This window comes from Phoca vitulina, unplaced genomic scaffold, assembly GCF_004348235.1.
Source record: "Phoca vitulina isolate PV1807 unplaced genomic scaffold, GSC_HSeal_1.0 scaffold1, whole genome shotgun sequence".
NCBI lineage: Eukaryota > Metazoa > Chordata > Mammalia > Carnivora > Phocidae > Phoca > Phoca vitulina.
Genome location: NW_022589704.1, coordinates 50,337,352 through 50,344,681, shown reverse-complemented (window position 1 = coordinate 50,344,681; position 7,330 = coordinate 50,337,352). Strand labels below are relative to the sequence as shown.

The 7,330-nt window shown below is 39.5% G+C and overlaps 1 pseudogene; it reads right to left on the bottom strand.

Annotated features, from left to right (window-relative positions):
- Positions 1–4,628: 4,628 nt before the first annotated feature.
- On the bottom strand, positions 4,629–6,881 carry LOC116642793 (annotated as a pseudogene).
- Between the last annotated feature and the right edge of the window lie 449 nt (positions 6,882–7,330).

The following is a 7,330-nucleotide window of genomic DNA, read 5'->3' as shown; positions in this document are numbered from 1 at the left end:
ACACCCTCTTAAATGCCCCACTTCCTAATACCATTACATTGGGGATTAGGTTTCAACATATGAAGTTTGGGGGACTCAAACATCAATCCATTGCAGGAGACGTACGCAAGAATGTTTATAGCACCAAAAAAAAATTTTTTTAACCAGTTAACTTCCCGTTAACTGGAAAAATGTATAAACGTTGGTATATTCACAAAATGGAATATATGGTTGTGAAAATGTGTATCTTGGAGTAAAAAACTATACACAAGGATAAATCTCATGAAAATAATGTTGAGTACAAAAACCAAGTCCAGTAGGAATTTAGATGGTATAATTTTTGTGTTTTTTTTGCTAATTAGGAAATACATACATAGTAAACGTTTAAAGAAATGCATAGGAATGATAAACACTAAACTCTAGATAATGGTAATCTCTGGAAAGAGAGAGGAGGATGCTTTGAAGTGAAATCCATAAGCTTCTTCAGCTGTTTTAGAAGTGTTTTATTTCTTTTTTTTTTTAAGATTTATTTATTTACTTATTCGAGAGAGAGAGAGCTCGAGTGGGGGCAGGAAGGGGCAGAGGAAGAGGGAGAAGCAGACTCCCCGCTGAGCAGGGAGCCCGATTCGGGGGCTCGATCCCAGGACCCTGAGATCATGACCCAAGTGGAAGGCAAACCCTTAACTGACTGAGCCACTCAAGTGCCCCTAGAAGTGTTTATTTCTTAAACAGGGTGTAAATATATAGTTTGACAGGTAATATCTTTATACTTTTTAATATTTATGAAATATTTAATTTAAAAATTGTTTTAAATCTCTAGAGGGAAAAATAAAAGCCATGGTTAGATTGAACATAAAAGCCATGGTTAGATTGTAAACCAAACTAAAATATGGAATGGTTTAAAGTAATGGATGAATATAAGAAAAATAAACTCCAGATGTTCTTGATAATTGGGACATTTTTCTTTGAATAGACTAGATAGGAAAATATAGAATTAAATTTCCTAGGCATCTACTCAAGAGAAATAAAAAACTTAAGTCCACACAAATACCTGCACACAAATGTCCATAGCAGAATTATTCATAATAGCCAAAAAGTGGAAACAACTCAAATGCCCATCAACTGGTGAATGACTAACAAGATGTAAATCAAAACAGTGGAACCCTATAGAGGAATGAAATACTGACACATGCTACAAGATATATAAATCTTAAAATGGTTTTTCTAAGTGGAAGAAACCAGAAAAGGCTAATTTGTAGAGTCAGAAAGTAGATTAGTGGCTACCCAGGGTTGGGGGGTAGGAAAGGGAATTGACTGTAAATGGACATGATGTATTTTATTGGAGTGATGAAATGTTCTACAGCTAGATTATGGTGAAGATTGTACCACTTGGTAAGTTTGCTAAAAATCTTGGAATTGTATACTTAAAAGGGATGAATTGTATGGTGTATAAATTATACCTCTATAAAGTTGTTTAAAAAGCAAAGAAAAAAAGAATTGTATTTCTTTCTCAAGCAGGTCCCCAAATATGCTGTATGTTCTACATCAATAGTATTTACATAATTATATTATCAAATGTTGTGTATCAGTTTTCAGTTTTTAGAATTCGACCACTAGACAAAATATGAGTTATTATAGTTACAGAAAAAAATACAAACATTCTGAACTTTAATAAAAGTGATTGTATAGCTGCCACATATTGGGAGAAAAACAGGGGGATGAGAGGTGGAAGGAAGTTTATAATCACTGATATTTTCCATTTATATTGTGGGGAATTCAGTGATACTGTTTGAAGTTGATTGGTCAAGATATAAAAGTTTAAGTATAAATTTCTCACAAGACTGTAATTTGTTACAATTGTTACCAAAAGGATCCCAAAATAGTAATTTAACTTTAAAAAGTTAGGAACAGAGAATGAGTTCCTCATCTTTCAGAGTATGGAGACATTGATCAAGTAATGTTTGATGTTGATAGATTAAGATATCGAGGTTTGAGCAGATATGGAATTGATCACCAGAGGAAATAAAAATGAAAATAATTGAAAATGGTTACTAGCAAAGAATAGGACTTCCAGTAGTTGTAGGAAATTCAGTAGGAGATTTGATATTAATGTGTACCTTTCTCTCCTGTTTGATTTTTTTATTGTTTATATATTGCATAATAAAAACTAAGAGAAATATTTAAATATATCTTTAATATCTTCTTACTAGCCACAAACGACGCAGGTTTAAAAATTAACTTATCTCTTTCAAACCAGCTTTTCCTCCAAAATTCCATGTTTCTGTAAACCAGCACCTTTAATTTTGCTTTATCTTGTATTTTCCTTTATTATTTCAAATTTTTTACAATAATTGTATGGATTTTTTAAATTCAGGAAATTTTTTAAGTTCGTGGCTCCTATTTGTCTTTCATGTTCCACTCCAGTCTCCAAGTACTTTCAGTTCTGCTCCTGATAATAACTCAAAATCAACCCCTTCTTGTCCTTGTGTCTACCACAGCCTGATCTTAGTCACTTTCCCCACCAGCTGTTAGCACCCTCCCAGGTGATTCATCTTAACTGCTGCTCTGATCACATGGTGCCCTGCCCATGAACTTTCTCAGGTTGTCCACTGCTTCCCAAATAGACATAAAACTCCTCCTTTGCAGGTTTTTTTTTAAATTTTAAAATGATTTAAAAATAAATACTTTTACTTATGTAGTTGAAGCCATCTGCATATGCATTTTAATGTTTTGCTTACTTAATACGATATGAGGACCAGCATTTTGCACATTTCCTGAATATTAAAATACATATAATTATTATAGAGAATTTGAAATAATACTGAAAAATGAAAAGTAAAAAATGAAAGTTACCCATAACCCCTGAGAGAAAGCAACCACTAAAAATTAGATTATGATATAGAGGTTTATAAAATTGCATACTCCTTTTCCTTTTAAAATTTTACTATGAATATTTTCCCATTCCCTTAACTTTTCTTCAAAATTGTTCATCTAACTACTGCATAGTATACTATCATTTGATTTTACCATTATTTATCCATCCCTAATTTTTTTCCAATTTTGCCTTATGATGAATAATCCTCTAATATATTTTTGCACATTAGTGATTGTATCTCTAGGTCTTATGAACAAATTTGTATAGGAGAAATATTGTGTCAAGGATTATAAATCTAGTATAATTTCCTTAACATTTACTCTGATTTATTCTCTTTCTGCAATACATGAATGTTCCAATCTCAGGGGATACTAATAATGTATATTATATGTTTCTCTTTAAAATTATTTACCAATATGATAAGCAAAAAAAAAAAGTGAATTTAAGTTTGTTGTTGGGATTTCTTGTATTAATTTTTGGGGGGTCTTTTTACCACTTAAATAACTTGCTCCACCTTTTGTTCACTTTTCTCTAATAGGGTTTACAATTTTTATTATTGATTTGTAAATGTTCTTTAGATATTTATACTAACATTTGTCCTATCATAAATGATACAAATATTTAATTACATTTTTGGTGTCATTTGGACCTTTTTTTAAAGATTTTTTAAAAAAATTTTTAAGTAATCTCTACACCCATCATGGGGCTTGAACTCACCACCCTGAGATCAAGAGTTGGATGCTCCACTGACTGAGCCACCCAGGCACCCCCAGACCTAATTTTCTATGTAGTCAAATCTGTCCATCTCTTCTCTGTGGTTCTGCTACTGCTCTTTTGCCTTTGAAGTTTATTCCCTATGTCAATATCCAATTCTTACTCACTTTGATTTTATTCTAATTGATATAGTTTCATTTTGTTTATGTAGTACTCTAGCTTTTATGGAATTTATTTGTTTATGTGAAAAGTACACATCTAGCTATTCTTTCCAAAGATTTCACCCACAGCTTAGAACCATTTATTGAAATTTTTCTTCTGCCCTCATTGATTTGTATTGTGGCCTTTATCAAACAGTATATTTTTACATACTAGTATTTGTCCCTGAAGCATCTGTGCTATCTTATTGCTCCATCTGTCTATTATGTAAGTCCCACAGTTTTACTAATAATATTTTGATGCATTTTAAATTATATTTATTTATTATTTATTTTTTTTTTTTTAAGATTTTATTTATTTATTTGACAGAGAGAGACAGAGTGAGAGAGGGAACACAAGCAGGGGGAGGGGAGAGGGAGAAGCAGGCTTCCCGCAGAGCAGGGAGCCCGATGCGGGGCTCGATCCCAGGACACTGGGATCATGACCTGAGCAGAAGGCAGACGCTTAACGACTGAGCCACCCAGGCACCCCTTAAATTATATTTAATAGGTATCATTTTCAAGTGCTTTTTCCAGGCATAAATTGTCAATCTCACATCAATATTTCAATTCTTGCAACCATTTTATAGATAAGGTAGTTAAGAGATTAAGCCTACCAGCTAGTACATGACAGAGTCAGGATTTAAACCTAGATTTGTGTAATTCCAAAGCCTCAACTCTTGAATCATTATTCCCCCCTCCTCCCCATCCTCTTCCTCCTCGTCATTGACTAAAGGGAAACTATTTAAGCTTCTTGTTAAAGCAATCCAGTATAAAAACAAGATTAAGAGTCAAGAAAGAACATGAGATCTTTTGAAAGACAGACAGACAAGGGAGACAGACATTGATCAGGTATTTCCATGTCAGACCTTTTCTCTCTTGGAAATAAGGTCACGGATTCTGATGAGTTCATCATTTACTTTAGTCTTCTGCTCAATGGCCTTCTCCAGCAACTAGATGCACATCTGCTCCTTCCTCAAGCTCACGTAGATGGTCAAGGCCTCCGCTTGGGCCTTGCTCCAGACCTGGGTGATCTCGTTTAGCAGCTTGAGTTCCTCTTCTGCGTGGGTCTTCAGTGCTTGGTATCTCTGGCCTTCCTTTTCAGTTCTTACTTGTGTTATCCTCAACATACTTCAGTGAGTCTTCATTCGTGCAGTAGCGTTCAATCACCTTCTGTTTCTCAAACCACTTGAAGAGGCCAGAAAAATAGTTTTCCATGTAGTTCAGGTGTGCAGTAAGCTGGCCTTTTCCTTTCAGAACCTTCTGGATTTGGGCTTTGGCAAGTTCTGTTTCTGAGCCTCCACCATCCCCTGGTACACCGTCCCCTCAAACCCATCCATGATCTTCCCCATCTCCAGGTGCTTTGCGTAGAGCTCCGCACAGTTGTTCTTCACCAACAGCCTCTCCTTTTGTATCCTTCCGCTACTGCGTCCGGGTCCTTCTGGTTGTGCTGCAGCACGTCCATGATGGGCACCACAGGCACCACGGACCTGCTGGCCTGAGGACACACGGACTGACCTGGCACTGGAACACCCGGAGCTCGGAAGGAATCAAGTTCTACCAGCTTGGCCGCCCGTCGGCTCCCTGAGGAAGATACGTCTGTATTGGGTGCGCCGCTGGTTTCAGCCGCCAGGGGCACTGGTCTCTGAGGCTTGTTTTTCAGGAGTGGGTAGAACTTGAGGTATAAGGACTATTTCCTCAAGGCCATCTCCTTAAATGAGGACGTTCCAGACTGCTTCAGATAATCAGCAATGCTCTGGTGCTTAAGCAGTAGCAGGGTCTGTGCTCTTCATTGGGGTCCAAAGCGGACTCTGGTCCCCGCAACAGAGTCAGAGGCACTGGGTCAGCAGGCGAGGCCGTGCGCTCGCTGTTGGACTGCTGGTGGGAACCCACGCGTCAGAAGAGCTCGCGGGTCCCTCCACGGCCGGCGCCGGCGCCCCGGCCTGCACCACAGGTGCGTCGGTCACTGAGTCTGAAAGCGGGCTGGCTCCGAGGGGCGTCCTCCGCCGAAGCAGGCCAGGTGCTCAGCAGCTTGGCCACCGGCCGCCCGCCGGCTCCAGGGGCGTTCTGGGGGCCGAGCCTCTCCGCCACCTACAAATGGGTGAAACTTTGGGTCGCCCAGGTTGTAGGACCCCCCGGGGAGAGGGAACAGGACCCTGGTGCGCCTCCTCGGGGCATTTTCCTGTCTCGCCCCTGGTCTCTGCAAGGAAGGTTTGAGGCCGGTTCTCTCTCCCAGCTTTCTTGGTAGGGGTGGCCTTTTGCTGGTGGCATCGTCAGAGAAGTTAAATTCTAGCCTTATTTGGCCATTGGCCTCTACTTCTGAGGACTTGGGGACATGGCCCTTCCAGCCTTCAAGGGCTGTCCGGGGCAGTGTTCTCAGGACCTGAAAGGGGCGACTGGGGAAGGGAGCAGGGGGTGCCCAGGCGCACGCGGCAGGTCAAGGCCAGCCAGAAGTCTGGGAGGGGCCCTTTTCCTACTGTGGCCTCTGAGGATCCTCCCCGTCTTGGGACGCCATCCCTCAAGGGTCTTCTAGGATTTCAGAGGTGAATGTAACACCTTTATTTAAGGAATATCTAAGGAATATGAACCAGACATTCGTCCTAGAGATGCCCTTTGGTTTTCAAGACTTCCCAGAGTCTCGGGAGAGCTTGAGGAATCCAGGCCAACCAGGAAAGCCAAGCCAGGCTCGCTGCAACACCTCTCTTCAAAGGCTGGTTTCAGGTCCCCCAGAGGGGGGTTGGCATGAGCCACTGCTTGTTTCTGGAGAATTCCATTGGTCGTTTTGGCGTCCAGTTCCTTGGTGAACTGTTGATTGTCTTCCTGGATCCAGCTTTGGGGAGAGTTTTCTAAGCCAACGGTGTCACCCAGAGCAAAACAAGCCTCAAGTTTGCTGTTCATGCTAGGACTTAAAATCCTGTGCCGTGGAGGATCCCACAGAAGTGACTGAAAAACCACCTTCACATCTTTGGCTATGTTCTTGGGTGACACATTTTCCTCCTGCGACAGATGAAGAACTGATGATCCTCTGGTAAGTTCTAGTGGTGAAAACAGAAGCCACAGTTTTCTGTACTTGTGTCACCAGTGACAACTTTGTTACTTAAAATTTGCAGACTCATTCTGCAGGTCTGCTGAGATGTCGCGGCAGCCATCTGGGGCCACACTCCTTAAATTCTTTACTGCATTGCCTCTCAATTTAGTACTTCCTTCATATCTTGTCACCAATCCTAAGTGTTTTATATTTTGTTGGTATTACGCTTCCTTGTTTTACCATTGGGTCTTCTAATCATAGCTGTTTATATGGAAACTATTGGTATTTTTATAATATGTTCTATCCAGATAACTTGTTGAATTTTATATTCTAATTTTTTAGTTAATTATCTTGGAGTTTTAGTTAGGTATTCCTATTAGCTATGAAAAATTATTTTTTGCCTTCTCTTTTGCAGCATCTTTTTAAATGCTTGTACATCAGCTGGTGGTATGTAATTAATTTCTCAACAGTTCTTTGTGAGCATTTAGGTTGTTTTCAATTCACATGAAAAATCACCCATTTTGTCTCTTGATGCAA